General features: G+C 37.9%; 1 long non-coding RNA gene across 2 annotated transcripts; it reads right to left on the bottom strand.

Annotated features, from left to right (window-relative positions):
- Nucleotides 1-12,183: 12,183 nt before the first annotated feature.
- Nucleotides 12,184-15,363, bottom strand: LOC113287395. 2 transcript variants are annotated; one of them, XR_003330037.1, is made up of 5 exons: nucleotides 15,092-15,352; nucleotides 14,171-14,305; nucleotides 13,101-13,228; nucleotides 12,564-12,690; nucleotides 12,184-12,483 (listed from the first exon to the last, which is right to left on the bottom strand). It is a non-coding gene; the product is annotated as an uncharacterized LOC113287395 (long non-coding RNA). The 2 variants fall into 2 exon arrangements; XR_003330036.1 differs by lacking the exons at nucleotides 12,184-12,483; nucleotides 12,564-12,690; nucleotides 13,101-13,228 and having other exon boundaries at nucleotides 13,999-14,305; nucleotides 15,092-15,363.
- Between the last annotated feature and the right edge of the window lie 2,887 nt (nucleotides 15,364-18,250).

Below are 18,250 nucleotides of genomic sequence, written 5' to 3'. Positions count from 1 at the left end.
TCTTCTTCAAAAAAAAAAAAAAAAAAAAAAAAAAAAAAAAAAAAAAAACGATGTATATATTCAGAAAAAAAATATCAGAAAAATACAAAAAAATCAAGTATTTATCAATTCCATCATCTCTTGTTCCAAAAATAAAAAGAGAGTAGTCAATGTAAATAAGAGTCATGTAAATAGTCATCTTTTGTTCTTTCTTTGTAATAAGCAAGGAGGGTGTATGCCATTGATGTACAACGCGAGTAATTGTGAAATACCTCCAACTCATTCTCAATTATACAGCACCAAAAAATTCTGCTCCCCGGCCAAGAAAACGGGAGCAAGGCACATCCCCGGCAGCGGCGCCAAAAACTTGGTAGGCCCGAAGGGGTGTATAAAATTAAGCGCAAGAAAACGGGGGCCTACAGTAATACCGCAAGTGCACGGTCGACGGTTGTAGCTCGTGCAAGTACGGGTCGATCCACAGAGATCGGGTGTGTTTTGGAAGTGATTTAGCTAATTGGGTTCCTAGATTTGCTTTGGGCTTAGAAGCCTTTTGGCTTAAATTGGGCTTGAGTACTAATGGGTTTGTTCACAATAAAATGAACTGAGCTTGGGCTCAGTTAGTCTTTGAAATGCAAATGGGCTTAGGCCTTAAACTTAGGCTTTTGATTAAGCCTGAATTGGATTGGGCCTTAATAATGAACTTGGGCTTTGGTTTTGGTCTTCTGATGAGCCCAAGTTGTGCTCTGGGCTTTTGGTTTTAGAAACTGGGCTTGGTTACTGAGGACTGGGTCTTAGGCTTCACTGAAGTGAATTGGGCTCAGTTGGATTGGCCTTTGCTTGGCTGCAGGAGCAGCAAGTCTGCACAGCAGCTGCAGGAGAAGAAGTGGCAGCAGCTTGGCAGCAGGCTTGGCAGCAACAACAGCAGCAGCAGCTTGGCAGAAGCCTTGGCAGAGGCAAAGAAGCAGCAGGCACCAGTAGGGAAGCTGCACAGCAGGTAGTAGCAGCAGCAGGAGCAAGAGCTGCACAGCAAGGCCAAAAGCAACAGCAAAAGGAGAAGTGCTGCAGGGCAAGTGCAACAGCAACAGCAGCACAAGGAGTGGTAAACAGTGGCTCTAGGCCAAATTGGAAGCAAACCAGAGAAGCAACAGAGTTGCAGGGCAGGGAAGAAACAACAAGGCAAAAGCAATGGAAGAACTAAACAGCAAAAACAAAACAAAAGCAAAACAAAACAAGAATGAACCAAGGCCTAAGGCCAAGGGCAGGGTTGTGGTGAAGCTAACAGAACAAACATAGAAAAGAAATTGTGGATGGGAAGTGCAGGGAGATGGATGAGAGTTTCCTTTACCTAGCCAGTTCACCTAGGTTAAGTTCTTGTCAAATATCTAGTTAACCAACCTTACAGCCTTAGCTAACCCCTAGTATTGGCTGTCTGTTTAAGGCACAACCAATCACAGACTAACTAGGCAGTGGTTTACTAACTAATGTAGCTAATTAATTCCTTAGAGCCACCACTGACCCCTAGCATTAGTGGTCTTCTTACAGCACCACTAATCACAAATCAGTTGGGCACTTAGGAGTCTAACTAGCCTAAGCTATTTTAAGCTCAGCAAAAACCATCCTAATAGCTAACCATCATGGTTCAGTTGTTCTCTCACCCTAGTGGGGAATTAGAACATGTTGCAGTTAAGAGTCCTCATGGTTGTCAAGCATCAAAACTCAGAATAAGAACATGTGAGTTAAACAGGGGACTTACAAGCTCATGTGTAGAAACAAACACACAAACTAATTAAGACAAACATAACATGGATAATACAATCACACACAGAACACAACAGGATATATCATAACATAACAAACATAACAGGAGCATAACAATTAACAGGAAACAATATTAAGCAGAACACATTATCATTTAACAGGACATGAAAGTCCTGGATGTTGGCTACTCCAAGCATGTCTTACAAAAACACCCACAATTCCCTTTTATACCCAATACATCAAATTAGGGTTATCACCCATTTTCCCAATATGCCACAATATAACAGTACAATTAGGTTTACTGCTTATCTAATGTCATGGGTCTAATTTGAGCCCATTCCCCTACTCTAATTCTCTCCTGGTACGGTTCCAACATGAATTAGGGTTTCTAGAAAAAACCCCCAAATTACAGAGAAATTAGGAATTGAAATTGAACTCACCTAACATGTGATTTGACGAGTCTTCTTTCGACCCATTCTTCTCCTCAGTCTCCTGCTCCATTCCCATGCTTCAATTACGTCTTTCCAACTCGTCCTATTTTATTGATTTCTTCCCTAGGTTTTTAGAGAGAAATTAGGGGAGAAAACTATATAATAGGAGGCTAGAACAAAGGGGGTAATGATGGTGGAGTATAGGGGTGATGATGGTGGAAGTGTGGTGGTGAAGCGGCAGTGGCAGAGGTGGTGTTCTGGTGGTGGCAGGACATGGTGTCTCTGCAGAGGGGGTGAGGTCGATGGAGAGGAAGGAGGAGATGTTTGGTTGAGGTTAAATGATTCGGTTGCTAGGGTGTTAGGCGGGCGTATCGAGTCTTGATGTTCTGTGACTCTGAGCTGCGAGATGCGAAGATGGTAGGTAGATCGGACGGTGATGCGGAGGCAAGCGAGGATCGACCGTCGGATGAATGGATACAATGAAACGAACGGTACTTGATGGAGTTAGGTACTGTAGTGTAAGGCGGAGATATCAATCTTCGATGCACAGCAAGGAAGCGACCGTTGGATTCAACTACCATCTAATCTGAAGGCTTGGAATTTCAGCGCTGTGGTGCTTGGCAGAGACTTCAGATTTTGATGCTCTATGAAGGAGCGACCGTCGGATGCTCCTGAGAACCGATCTGATGGCTGAGAACGGAGGCGCTTTTGTGTGTAGAAAATGAGGTTGTGCGCACCATTCTTCGCGGCTTCCTTGCGTAATTTCTCCCGGCTTTTCACTACTTTTCTGCTCTTTTCGCTTCGCGACTCATCCGAACTTTATTTATTACCTAAAAATGCAAAATTAATTAATAAAAATATTTATTCTTGAAAACAATGAAAATACAGAATATGGGATAAAATGTAGAATTAATGCCCAAAAGATGAGTTAAAATGCCAACAAAAAGGGATAAATATATACAATATTTGGCACTCATCAACTTGTAGCTTGGTTGTCAAAGTGCCTATATTGGTTAGTGAATGCCGCTACAAACTTTTCTTTGTGCGGATCCAACCAATTATCCAACAAATATGTCACAACACTCGGATAACTTCTTTCCAATGAGCCACTAACATACGAGCTCTATCCTCATATTCATCCATGGTGATAGAATGTATCAAGGCTCTCCACTTCATTTTGAAACTATCTCATTTTAGTTCCGCCAACTTTTCATCCTTCTTATATTTCTCCTTGGCTTCCTCTTGTTAATGTAACGGTAGTTTATTTATTCTATCCATTTCGCTTTTTTTGGTTGGACGGACAATGCGCATGCACTTAGTTTCAATACTATTCCACAAGTAGAACGTGCAAAGAAGGTTATGAGGTTCCGGGAAAACCCTCTTTATTGCATTCAACAAAGCTTGTTCCTTGTCGGTGATAATCACCTTTGGAGTGTATCCCTCTACATAGAATATCTTCACTTGGTTTAATGCCCACACATATCTCTCTTCGAGCTCATTTTTCAAGAAGCAAAAACCAACACTAAAAGGTGCATTTTTAGAAGTTTGCCCGACAATGTTCAACAACGACATCTCAAACTTGTTGGTTTTGTATGTGCAATCCATTATAAGCACTTGATGAGAGCACCGCACCAACTTTAAAAACTCGGGATGAGCCAATAAAAGATGTTTTATTCGTCTTTTCTCATATTCGTCGTGGAAAACCGAGTAATTATGCGTCTCCCCCAAATGCCTTAATTGTTGCATATCGTTCCTTCGTTCCCATTTCTTATTCTTCAATTTTGTTTTTGCGTTGTAGATGTTAGGCAAAGTAGAAGCATTTTGTGGGTTTCTTTCCTTTAAGTGAGCGAGGATATCAATGGGCCTCATACGAATTTGTGGCAATGACTCTACGATCTTCTCTTCTTCTTCAGTAAGGCGTCCAATATAAGAGTGTGTTAGCAAACTCTCCGGTATAGGGTGGTTATGACTACCACATACAACTTTCTCCAAAAACCACTTTTTTGTCGCGTTCCTTTTAAATTGAAGCTTGAAGGGGCATCAGGTCTTCTTAGAGAAAGTAGTCATCTTCCTCTTTGTCTTTGCTTCGTGCACGGTACCTTTTTTTGCGTGACTTCTGTGTTGTACACTACACTCGCAAACCATTTGAAAGGCAATATCACTAGTGGTACCATTACAAACTATGATACACTTAATCAACTTGCCTTGTTCTCTAGCCCACTTCTTTGCATCTTCTTTCTCATCCCATGTCTCCTTGGTTAAATAGTGAAAGCTAAAATCTTCGGTGAGAATTTCATTTTCTAAAGGTTGTTCATCCATTATAGGAGGTACATCAACGACCTGGACAAAAATATACCAACATTAGTCTAAACGAGGCAACAAAACGAAAACATATATGAAGGTACGGTTGGTAACGAAAGAGCACAGACAAACCGGAACAGAGTTATGGTTTGTAACTATAATCCTATACAAACCATAACAAACCAACGGTTAGTAATTGTCATCTTCTAACAAACTATAAATACATCAAAAGAAAATTAAAACACATAGAGTAACTTACGGTTGGAAACGAAAAGTCAATAATACACCGTAACTTAATTACGGTTGGCCTTTATTTACATCTAATTAACCGTAAATAGTGCAGTAAATACTCCATGCATATGATGAATTACGGTTGATAACTACTGCACGACATTAGCAACCGTAATTAAGCTACGATGCGTAATGAAACAAATTATACCAACCGTAACTGGTATTATGATTGGGTTTTCCCAAAAATTGAACAAGTTACGGTTGGTATTTGATACTTTACGAATCGTAACATATAGTTACGGTTGGTCACGAGCTTAATTCCAACTGTATGTTCTTCTGAAATTTTAAAAATTTTGATTTTTTTTACATATTTTAAATAATTTTGAGCAACAAAAAGCTAACGGGAACTAACTTAGAAGTATACCTGGTCATTTTCAGTGATGGGTTCTTCACTTTGTTGGTTAATTTATTCAATTGGTTGAGATTGACCTTCACTTTGGGTTAAAACATCTATACCATCTAACAAATACTCCATATCAGAATCTCCATCAAGAGGCATGCAGTACTTGTTTTCTCTATCATATAGAGATTCACCCATCTCAAATTCGCATCTGGAATCACTCATTTTGGTTGAGTGAATCAAAATCTAGGGTTTCACAAATATCACATAAGTTTTTCTTTTTCTTCTCCTCTAAACTTTTTTTTTTAACTTTGAAAATCTGGTTTTGATTTTGAGTTAATATAAGTGAAATTAATCATTAACACTAAACTTGATTAGCATCACTAAACTAGGTTATCAATTATGATGGTCAATTTTTCATTTCCTCTTTTTTTGGATAAGGGACACTTGAATTATCATGTAATGACCCTTTTTGTCCTATTACAATACCGCCCCTCTAATAAACCATGCCGCCCCTATAATAAGCTTGAGTAAGAAACCTATTATAGGGGCTCTAAACATTGTGTTTTGAGGGCTCACAAGATGATAAAATCGGGTTATGAAATAGTAATCAACAAAACCCCATATCCAGCTATTTTTTGTAATGGCTAAAATACCCTTCATGAATTATTATAAAATTAAACTTATTATCTTCTCCTTCTCTTTTCATTCATATACATCATGATGAAGATGATGATCATATACAAAAAACTAAATATATCATCTTCTCCTTCTCTTTTCATTCATAAATCATGATGAAGATGATGATCATAAAAAAAACCTATTATTCTTCTTTCTCTCTTCTTCTTCTCCGTCGTGATGAAGATGACGATCACAAAAACAAACAACTAAGAAAATCTATCACTTATTTTTGATTTTGAAAACCCCCAAATTCGAACTATAAGCTAACCTACGGTGAGGAAACTTCAATCGAACCAACCGTAGGTAGAAGTTACGGTATGAAAGTATGATTTTTTCAAACCGTAAGATTTTTGAACCCAGAATATACGGTTTGGAAGTTAAGAACTCTAAACCTTAGATGACTTACGGTTGGGAAAATTCATACTTCCAAACCATAGACAGTTTCGAAACTGTTTTTTCAAAAACCTAATTATATCGATTCCGCCTATCCATGCATTAAAACCAATGAAATAAGATGCTTTTTATTTTACCTTATTCAAATCATTGCGGGTGGATTAAGTGGTGTTAATAGGTAATGAATTATTTTGAGAATTGATGATTAATCGAAGAAATAGACGATGAACTTGATGCGGAAGAAGATAATGGAAGAGTTAAAAGGAGAGGAATGAAAACAAATTAGTTTTATGTTTCAATATTTAATAGGTTAAGTGTATTTTTAGTGTTTTTCTAATGAATTAGGTCCCCTTATCTTCATTGTAGGATATTTGAATCCTTAGGATCCCAAAAAACTCTTTTCTTGGAGCCCCTATAATAGGTTTCATAAGTAATCGCCAAAATTTCTTCTTGTATTGTGCATAGGGAACACACTTATATTTTTATTTCGGTTATTGATATATAGTGCTCGCTTACGGCCCAGGTTTTTTGTTGGATATTGGCTAGATTTTAGGAAACCCCAGTATGATTTCTTAAATCAGTTTTGACTGATTTTTAGAATTATGTTTAGACTTCTATCTAAACAAGGGTTTCCTATCTTAGTTAGTTTATGTTTCCTAAATTAGAGTAAAGTTTGGTTTCCTAATCGAAGTATTGTAAGCCTATAAATAAAGGAATAACCTTTAGGTTATATATAGGCATCTACATCATCTGCATAAATCTTGTCTAAACCCTTAGGTTGTAGACATCTTCTCACAAAGAAGAGAAGTAATCTCTCCATTAGCAAGATGTAGATCCTATCATGACTTTGGGGCTGGGAGAGTTGGAGGAGATTTGAAGGTGAGTTGATAATGTGAAGAAGAAGAATGGGTGCTGAGTGTCATGTGCATTGTGTATCCTCTGATATATGAATAGAGTGAATTTCTGTTGCCCGTGGACGTAGGCCTTTGCCAAACCACGTAAATCTCTATTTCTTGTGTGTTATATGTGCATTAGCTTCCGTTGAATGCTTAGTTTTCATTTCTGATGCCGGATCCTAGAATGCCTTGAGGAATAATATGAACCTCTTGGCACAACAAACTGGTATCAGATCTTAGGTATAGGTTCTTGAAATCTAGGGTTTGCTCGTTTTAATTGGGTCGAAAACGATATGTGAAGTTACCAAACAAGATGTCAAATTTGAAGAAGAACACAAAGACAAGGTGACCTTTTTGGGCTGGAATTTGTGGTAGCAGAATCGTAACAGTTCTGAAAACTTGTGGTGAAGATTGGTGACAGTTTTAGAACCATGGTGCAAGGTTGTAACAGTTCTGGTAGAAAACGTGGTGTATTGAATTAGCAGTGGGTTTGTGGAAGAATAATACTTGGAGATTGAATTAAAAGCGTAGAAAAAGATGCATCAATAGGCATGTTGCAAAATCAAGTTGTGTCGGTTTGAAATCAGAGTTACTTTGGATTTCAGAAAATCATTGTGTAGTCTCGTGTGAAGAATCTTGGAGACAAGGTCATTTGAATTGCATCAAGTTGAAGAGGTGGATTTTCTGGTTTGATAAGCAACATTTGAAGTATCAATTACTCATAAACGAATGTATTTGAAGTGTTTCACATTCGTTGATTATTGATTGATACACTTTTGAAGTTGAAGCTCTACATGAAGGAAGGATTTGTACGTTGGAAGAGGTAAAGATGCAAAACTTGATTTCGTGAAAGATCCTTAAAATTGTTCGAAGTACCAAGGGGAACTATTGTGAATGTTACCGGTTGTCATTAGTTCGGTCATGTTGTCCTTGGCGTAGTTAAAGGAATTGAAGAAGAAGTTAAAACTCAAGTTTTCTTCAGTTGCATGGTGTAGCGATGATTGCATAAATCTATTAGTAGGTTTCATGTGAGAATTATTGATCGCTTGAATGTCTTAATGTTACGAGGGCAAAAGTGGAAGGTTGATAAATTCTGGTTGAAGAGTTTGATTTCACGAAGAAGTGCTTGAAACAGGTGGCTATAAGCATATTGAATTGTTGATGATCGATTGAAGACGCGGTAATTGGGTTTACTATATGGAGATATTGTGTGTGGTGGAGCTGTAGTTTCTTGTTCTGTTTTGAAGATGTAGTCAACACAATTTTTGGCATATGCACATTGGGCATATGATTGAAGAAGGGTTTATTTGAATTTTTGTGTATCATGTGCATCCTCTAGGAAATGGTTTTTGACTTTTAGGATTTGGAGTTTGAAGTTGAAGATATTAAACATTCGTTTGAAGTACTTAGGGGTGCAACTCGAGAAGTTTGAAGTTGTTTGGTGTGTACCGAAATTTGAATAAGAATCTGAAATCATTAGATCCATTTAACTCTGTGGGGTTTAAAGTTGTTTAAACGGTGGAGTATTGAAAATGTTTTCTAATGCGGTTGCAGTGATGAAAGGATCGAAGAATGAAATCTGTATTGTTGAATATGGAAGTAGAAGTATTAGACAGTGCTCTAATACATTTGAAGACTAAATCATGCAGTTAAGGCATGAAGTTGAAGAACGCAGAATCAGTAGTTTAGAATTTTGTGAACATTGTGTGAAGGTGGAGAAAGAATCAAGCTTAGAGTTTGAGTAATAGCTCTAGTTTTTTGAAGATATGAAAATATCATGAATATCACCATATATGGAATGTTGGAATGTGTTCACACAAATGTTTGGGAACTTACTTTGTAAGGTATGAATTATTTCATCTTTGAAGAAAACTTCGTAGGTATGGGGGTACACCATACATTTGCATGTGATGAAATATTGAACTCCGCATTGAAATACGAAGTGTTAGAATTTGAAGAAGTAGGATGGAGGAAGACCTCAAATTTGACAAGTGAAGTAGTGAGTTGAAGTCAAAGACTATATCCTACAAGTTGAAGTAAATATGCATAGAATTAAATCTTGCAAGTTTGAAGAATATGTGCATGTGAAAATCTATGAAGCTGAAGACGCGTCAAGAATTCATAGATAATTGGATTTGCTGAGAAATTAGCAAAGTAGCAACAGAAGTGGTGGAATTCGGGTAAGGCCTTCCTGGACTTAATCATGTCTTTTGAGTTTGCTACACCGTTTTGGTGTATTGGTGTCTTTAGATACAGTTGCAACCCTGTTATGGGATTGAATTTGTGAAGCACATTGCATCCTTAAAAGGGATTTGGAACACCATATGGTGTGTTAGTGTCAGTTGACACATTTGAACCCTACACAAGGATTTTGGAAGATGTACCAGTGCAACATCTTAGGATGATTGAAGTATGAAAGCATCATTAGTTAGATGATTGGATAAATGAAGTCATTTTATGGAAGTGAAACATCTTCGGATGGTTGACACCTATGGTGAGTGAAGTATTGAAGTCCTTTTATGGAAGTGAAACATCTTCGGATGGTTGACACCTACGGGTGAGTGAAGTATTGAAGTCCTTTAGTGGAATTGAAGCATCTACGGATTATTGGCACCTTCGGGTGATTGAAGGAAGTAGAGTATGAAGGCGTGGAATGTTAATGTCGAGATTTCATGCCAAGGTGGAGATATCTGAGAATAGTGAAGTTGAAGTTGTCCTAGAAATCTTGCCAAGGTGGAGAATTGTTGGATATTGGCTAGATTTTAGGAAACATCAGTGTGATTTCTTAAATCAGTTTTGACTGATTTTTAGAATTATGTTTAGACTTCTATCTAAACAAGGGTTTCCTATCTTAGCTAGTTTATGTTTCCTAAATTAGAGTAAAGCTTGGTTTCCTAATCGAAGTATTGTAATCCTATAAATAAAGGCATAACCTTTAGGTTATATATAGGCATCTACATCATCTGCATAAATCTTGTCTAAACCCTTAGGTTGTAGACATCTTCTCACAAAGAAGAGAAGTAATCTCTCCTTAGCAAGATGTAGATCCTCTCATGGCTTTGGGGCTGGGAGAGTTGGGGGAGATTTGAAGGTGAGTTGAGAATGTGAAGAAGAAGAGTGGGTGCTGAGTGTCATGTGCATTGTGTATTCTCTGATATATGAATAAAGTGAATTTATGTTGCCCATGGACCTAAGCCTTTGCTGAACCACGTAAATCTCTGTGTCTTGTGTGTTCTATGTGAATTAGCTTCCGTTGAATGTTTAGTTTTCGTTTCTGATGCCGGATCCTGGAATGCCTTGAGGAATAATATGATAAACCTCTTGGCACAACATTTTTTAGTTGTCGATAATAAGCAATCGCCGAACTTTCTTCTTATATTTTGCATAGAGAATACACTTACACTTTTCTTTCGTTTGTTAATATATAGTGCTCGTTTAGATGGGCATACTCTTTAAAAAGGAAAACCCAGTATAAAACCCTACCAATACTGTCTCCATGCTATCCTTAAAAAGTGTAATGTTTTGATACTTTAGAGATCGAACAAAGATAACAATTGGCCTTACGGTAATATGGGATATGACATCTTAGATAGTTATGTGAAGAGAGGACGACAGCGTTTGGGTGAGCATCACAAGTCTAGAGTTTTGAAGTAAACCAAGTTAAAGTGCTTCAACAATAACTTTACCTAAAACATTTCAAAATGGTAAGAAGCAGCTGTATCAAAATGTCTATAGCCAATCTTGATAGCTTTCAAAATCGCAAATTTCGCTAACTATTCTGATTCAGCTAATGTGCATGCAGCATTATCTCTATCTCTAATATAGGCATCACACTTTCAGATCTCAATGTTATTGCGGTTGTTATTAATCATACCTAATTTCTATCTCTATTTAGTACTTAGTTAGGAAAAGATAATCCACTGATTTAAGTATCATTTGATACTTGTTTATTGTTTGGATTGAATTTATCTGTTGTAGTGCTTAGTGCAACAAAATTTGACAAAAAGAAAAAAAACCGTCTAATCATCTCTAACCACCACCGATCAACTCCATTTACCATAAAAATGGCAGAAGGTATTTTTAATGGGGAAATTAGGCGCAGGCCAAAAAAAAAAAGAAATTCTTATTATCAGGCCCAAGATTATTTTTAGATTATGTGACACCCATAGTTACATGAAATTTTGAAAAATGTCTGCATAGAGGATTATGCATCCTAATTTTTCAGGGGTATAATTGGTAAGAAAACTTGGATATAATATATCTAAAAAACCGCGCCTTGGAATTTGACAAATTTTATATCGTTGGAAATCTTTTTAAGAGAGATACACAACGAGTACAAACAACAATACCAAATTTAAGTTTTTTGCGAAAAAAATCGGAGGCGATTGATCTTTTAAGCAAAAATTTTCGAAATTTTGGTACATAACCATTATGCAGCCATCAAAAACGATGCATAATATATTATGCAGACACAACAAAGGATGCATAAAACGTTATGCAACCATATTTTGGTTCATGCATCTATTAATTTATGCATAACATGTTATGCATCCATTTCCTTGGATGCATAAAAGATTATGCATCAACTTTTTTAATTCAGTGCTTACAAAAATATGGTTGCATGTTATGCAGTTATTATTGTAGGTGCATGACAAGTTATGCAGCCTTTTTTTGTTGGTCTCAATACTAACAAAAATGTTGTTGCATAACGTGTTACGTAACCATTTTCGGGACTGCATAACAAGTTATGCAACAAATTTTGTAGAAGCATAACAGGTTATGCAATCGTTTTCATAGCTGCATAACAGATTATTCAACCGTTATAAACAACACCAACACCAATATATTTGTAGCTTTCCAACCAACAACACCAACTCCTCAAAATCAGAAGTAGTTTAGCATATCATGACCTTAAATAGTCCCATGCCGTAGGTATATAATTGCCATCACTTTACTCTTGACGAAAATAGGACAGCATCATGCGTACTCCATTAGACACCTACATGATATACTCCACGTAGCTGCACATCTAGTCCTCTATCAGCTGTTACGCTATTTCATCTACTCCTGTAGCCCTGCTATAATTTCCCAATTGAGAAGACAAAGTTATTAAGTATTTTATACATTTTTAGTGTTCCATTTGTAAGCACTAGTTATTAAGAATTACAAGTTCGTCTGTAGCACTATCGAACCCGTTCAGTGTTGCTTTCTTTAGGAGCATATCTAGCTAAAGTGGGAGTGAGGAAAGCACTAGATTTTTCTGAAAAGTCATTTCTGATATAGTACCCATATAAATCTTTCAGATTGCAAATGCTAACTAGTTCCTTTGATCATGCAATTGTAAGTTGGGTACAAACTACAAAGTCGTCGATAACATCAGCATCACTCCACAACGAGCTCCACCAGTAATTTGCTGCAATAATCGTAAGAGGTGGATCATTTTTCTAGTTTTGACTCCACCACCATAAACTTATTAGGTGATAATATACCTACGTTTTAATTTACTCACTGAAAAGGAAAAAACGGCCATGTATCGTGATTGCACATCTCGATTCTTAGCTACCACGTCTCTGCGACACAAGCCTTAAAAGCAAAATCCAGGCACCTTCCCAAGGTCAATCTGTTTATCCAACATGTTTACCAGTTGTTTAGCAAACTGCAAGCGAAAATTATATACGGTACAAATCTCTAAACCAATTTGTAAGCACCTGGATTTAATTTCCAGTGCTTATAGTTGATCTTTACATTTTTCATTGTACGATATATATTTTTGACTAACTATAAATTGAATAAAGTTCCAACTAGTACAATTTACAGTCCCATTTACTAGATGTTAGTATATCAAATTTTTTCCCACCTAAAATACAATTTTTATGTCGTATCCCTAATTCATTTCATAAAATTAACTAGTGATCATGGAGAAAGAGATCGCGTTAACCTTGTGAGACAGGGGAGATCAGAAATCATTCAAAATCATTGGAGTAGCAAAAACCACAAGATATAGAGAACAATAAAGAGTGGAATAATTACCCAAATATTAGATTTCTTCTTCCTCCGAGAACAGAAATTGAAGAAGGGTATAGTTTGTTCTTCAAAAGTTCATCCAATCGTTGCTTTGTTGATTTTAGTCAACAGATTCTCCCAAAGTATGAACAGATCTAAGAAACCGGAAACACGTTAGATTGAAGCTCCACTGAAAGCAGAGAGAAATAAGATCGGGCTAAGTTTTTTTTCTTATAAAGCGAGATTTGGCTTATGTAGGTACGGATCGGAGAAGAAGAAGAAAAGAGACTGAAACATAATTTCAGAAACTATGAGTTCGGGAGATATTTTTTTCTAGAAAATGGATGCACTCCTGAATTTTTCTGAGCGTGGGTTTGTCAGTGTAAAAAATCTGAAAAATGGGTGTGATAGTAGTTTTCACATTTTTAATTTGTTGGACAACACTCTAGATAAACCAAAAATGAAACTTTGCAGAACCATATCATACCAACCACAAAACGACTGATGCTGACGTAGAGTAGGAGATGATGACAACATTGATCGGAAAAATCATGTAGAATAGTGAAAATGTGTCCATAAATTGACACTGCCAACGAATCAACTATGGTAGGTTATTTGGTAGTTTTGGTTAAAACACGCAACGCAAAGCGAGGAGAATGTTAAACTTGTAGTTTCCGGTGATTTAAACTGATCCAAACTTTAGCCACAATACTAAGCGAGGAGAATGTTAAACTTGTAGTTTCCGGTGATTTAAACTGATCCAAACTTTAGCCACAATACTAAACTCCACTTATAAAAGGAAAAAAAGAAAAGATAAATTAAACTAGTACAACCGTTGTCGCGGTGGGAGGGTCGACCGAAGAACTTGACAAAACGACATCACTACGTGATTGCATGGGTTCAGATTTGTAAATGAAAAAAAATGTAAAAGGAATGTCCAGACAAATGACGTTCATTTAATCAAGTATGGGTTGATTTACAAAAGAGTAAAGGTTGGTGATATGAACTAGCGTGATGTTGGTCTTCTAGAAGCACCGAGAAATGAAATTTCAACACAAAAGGCTCAGGATAACAAAATAAAAGGTCGATATTCGTACTTTGCTTCTCTGCATTTTCTTTTAGCTCAATATGATAGGCTTGCAGATCATCGAGTGTGTTCTTGCAGTCCTGGATATGCTGGTTTATCTCCTCCTTGAACTTGTCCTGTATGATCTTCAGGCGCTCTTGTTGCTCTATAAAATAATGAAACCTATCAACCCTCATAGTATATACAAAATAAATTTAGTTTACTATCCTCAGCAGCACTGGATTACTCTCGGTGCCTAACTTAAAAATCAATAATCACCTTCAGGTTGACTATGACAACAGTCATCTAGTTAGTTGTTTACTTCTTGTACTCTAGATGATGATGCACAAGCTTATAGCAAGCTGTTGATTTTTACTAAACTGCCAAAGACACCTTAAGTACATAGAAGTTAAATCAGTAAAACAGAACGATTCAACTGAAACCGACCTATACAAAATATTATAAACTGTTATACAAGTCGGACATATCTCAAATCGGAAAAATCTTACATAGACGTTGTATAATATGCTGGAACTGTTGTTTATAGAGCTAGTTCGATAAAAAAAATGGCTATAATCATACCCAAGAGTCAACAAACAATAAATGAAATTTTATGAAATGATGTTACTTATTCGAATCCAACAAATTTGCTTATGAAATCTAAAATTCATGGTGGTTTGTAAGATTACAGTATACCTAATCTCAATTCCAAATAAAATTTTGATCCAAATCATGTTTCAGTTTAAGCAGTGTTGAAAACAAATCCTTAAAAATCCTTTCCCTATCATGTTTCAGTTTTAAGCAATGTTGAAATCAAATCCTAAGAAAACCCTACGTTCTTCATACTTAATTCGACAATAAAATTGATAACAGTTGAGTGATTGAATCATTGAAGAAGATATGATGAACGTTCAATAGATCAGAGCGGGAAGAAATAAGATTGAAATCGTACCTTCAATCTCAAAACAAGAACACCCAAAATCCCCTTTTCGATTATTCTCAAATCCCAACTGGAATTGACCAACTCAAGGGTTCATAACCAACACCTTTATTTCTCTGAGCTAGAATCGAAAATTTAGATTAGGATTCATGATTTCGAAACCCGTACTCGGATTCAATTTCGACACAAACCCTAACTTTTCTGCTCGGTTTCTTTCTTCATACCGATCTCCTCTATCGGTTTCATGGCTTAAGAAGAAAGAAGAAGGGGGAAAAAAAGGAAAAAAGAAGAAGGAGGTGTCCGGGATTCGATTCTGCAACCTTTAGGTCGCCTTACCATGGATTTTACTAAACTGCCCCTCAACAATTAAAACATTTCCAACCTTCGTGTCCTTTTTTCTGCCCACGAAATTTACGCGACTATCCTTCATTTTGTGTTGTATTTACGCTAATTTTAGTGAGAAATGGAAACATGGAGGGGCTCTTTAGTCCTTTCATTGTTGATTGAAATACATTTGGGAAACCAAATCCAATCTTTTTTGTGTTAACAATTTATAGAAAAAAAATGGCCATATAAAGGTCCTTGCTTCACTCGGCCCAAAAATAAATAAATTAGGCATGTGGACCGTTGGATGATGGAAAATGAAGTAAAAGATTAAAAGAGGACCTTCTCTCCTTTGACTTGTTATGCTTTGCGGCGTTCCAAAACCCGCTTAACTTAAAATTGTTTCGTGGTGGGGTATAAAAACACGCCTTACCTAATCCCCACCCAGCTAAATCTTGCCATTGCTAAATTTGTATGGTGCATATATGGTATATTTAGAAATATACAATATGTACTACTCACTCTTCTGGAAGTAAGACTGAATTAGAGAAACCCCAGAACCTTTCTAGCACCTAAAGAGCTTTGTACTTACCTTTGCTGATTAAAGATAAATTGAAATATTTCAAATGCAAAAAAAGATTATTGAATGTTTATCTCCGACCATGATTTGAAAAAGAAAGAAAAGACGAAAAGATATTGAACATTAGAAAGAAGAGATGAAACCTGTAAAGGAAGAAAAAATCAGACGAAGAAGAGAAAAGGCGAAAATCCATGGTCAAAAGACGAAAAACGGCGGTGAGATCATAATTATTCATCAAACTGAAAATTCGTTCTTTATTTTTATTTTTTGATTGGAAATAGAAATTGATTAAGATTTTTAAATTGTTACATGACTTGTAACCTTTTTCAGTTTCCTTAGTAGGAATTTTGGTGGATATTCATAACATAAAGAACCATTGTTTGTTCTTGATTTTTTAGCTAGAGAGTCATCTACTTGATTTGATTCTATTAACATAACTACAAGACCAACTAGAACAAGTTCTGAGAATAGAAATGCAATCTTGAACCGCACTAATTGTGGTCCAATTTATTGAACCAATAACACCATTAATAGCGTTTACTACATTGAGGCAGTCTCCTTAGAGCACCAGATGTTGAATATCCTTCCCTTTATCCCATCTCAGTGCCTCTAGAGCTGCAACAGCTTTTGCCTGCTCTTCATCTATGGCTTTGCCTATCCCTCCTTTGGCTTCAATGATGGCACCTGTAGCATCACGAATGGTTAGACCAAATCCCATTGGTTGTTCTACAAAAATGAAAGAGGCATCAAAATTTAGCTTCAAAAAAGACTCTTCTGGTGGTTCCCATTTAATAGAGTCTTGTTCTGCAACAACCCTTGTTACTGGTAGGTGTTGATGGTGGTTTTTAGTTTAGGGTTAAAATCGTGAAACCTTGATCAAACAGTGACGTCACACTTGAGTAATAATGTCGCCACTAGCACATTATTAAACCATTCAACATGTCTGCGTAAAATTATCGGGGTACCTTTTTTTTAATGTAAATGCCATGCTCCACGGCAGAGCCCTTGGTACTGACTGGCATCATCTTTACACATGTCAGTCGCGCATGCTATCCAAACGTGCCAATCACGCGTGCCACATATTTTAAACTAGGGTTTTGACACGCTAAACCCTAGTAGCCATATCTCCGCGCCAAAGGCATGCCAACCATGCCAGCCGCACCACCGTGCCAATGGCATGCCATGCCGGCCACATCTACGCGCCAAAGGCATGCCAACCATGCTAACAGCACCACCGTGCCAATGGAATGCCATGCCCGCCATAACTCCGCGCTAAAGGCATGCCAACCATGCCAGCCGCACCATTGTGCCAATGACATGCCATTCCAGCCACATCTCCGCGCTAAAGGAATGCCAACCATGCCAGCCGCACCACCGTGCCAATGGCATGCCATGCCAGCCACATCTCCGCGCCAAAGGCATGCCAACCATGTCAGCCGCACCACCGTGCCAATGGCATGCCATTCCAGCCACATCTCCGCGCCAAAGGCATGCCAACCATACCAGCTGCACCACTGTGCCAATGACATGCCATGCCAGCCACATCTCCGCGCCAAAGGCCTGCCAGCCGCACCACCGTGCCAATGGCATGCCATGCCAGCCACATCTCCGCGCCAAAGGCATGCCAACCGCGCCACTGTGCCAATGACATGCCATGCCAGCCACATCTCCGCGCCAAAGGCATTCCAACCATGCCAGCCGCACCATAGTGCCAATGACATGCCATGCCAGCCACACCTCCACACCAAAGCCATGCCGGCCATGCCTCCATGACGCTGGCTACCAAACGACGAGTTGTAACAATCAACGGTCACCCGTCCTTCTGAGATGCAAATCTCAGCCGTCCAAGTTTGCCACCAAACACGTGGCAACTTTTGGCCCAATTCCAAACCCTAATTTTGGCCGCGCCTAAAATTATGCCAAAACCCGAGCTTGGTCGCGCCTAAACCAGGCCAAAGCCATGCTGGCTATGCCTCCATGCCGCTGGCTACCAAACGAAGGGTTGCAACAATCAACGACCACCCTTCCTTCTAAGATGCAAATCTCAGCCGTCCAAGTTCGACACCAAACGCGTGGAAACTTCTGGACCAATGCCAAAATTCCACGGTTTATGCCAAAACCCTAATTTGGCCGCGCCTAAAACATGCCAAAACCATGCCGGTCATGCCTCCATGCCGCTGGCTGCCAAACGAAGGGTTGCAACAATCGATGGTTACCCTTCCTTCTGAGACGCAAATCTCAGCCGTAAAAGTTCGCCACCAAACACA

Source organism: Papaver somniferum, chromosome 6, assembly GCF_003573695.1.
Source record: "Papaver somniferum cultivar HN1 chromosome 6, ASM357369v1, whole genome shotgun sequence".
NCBI lineage: Eukaryota > Viridiplantae > Streptophyta > Magnoliopsida > Ranunculales > Papaveraceae > Papaver > Papaver somniferum.
Note: the sequence above shows the minus strand (reverse complement) of the source record. Positions and strands in the feature narration are given on the sequence as shown.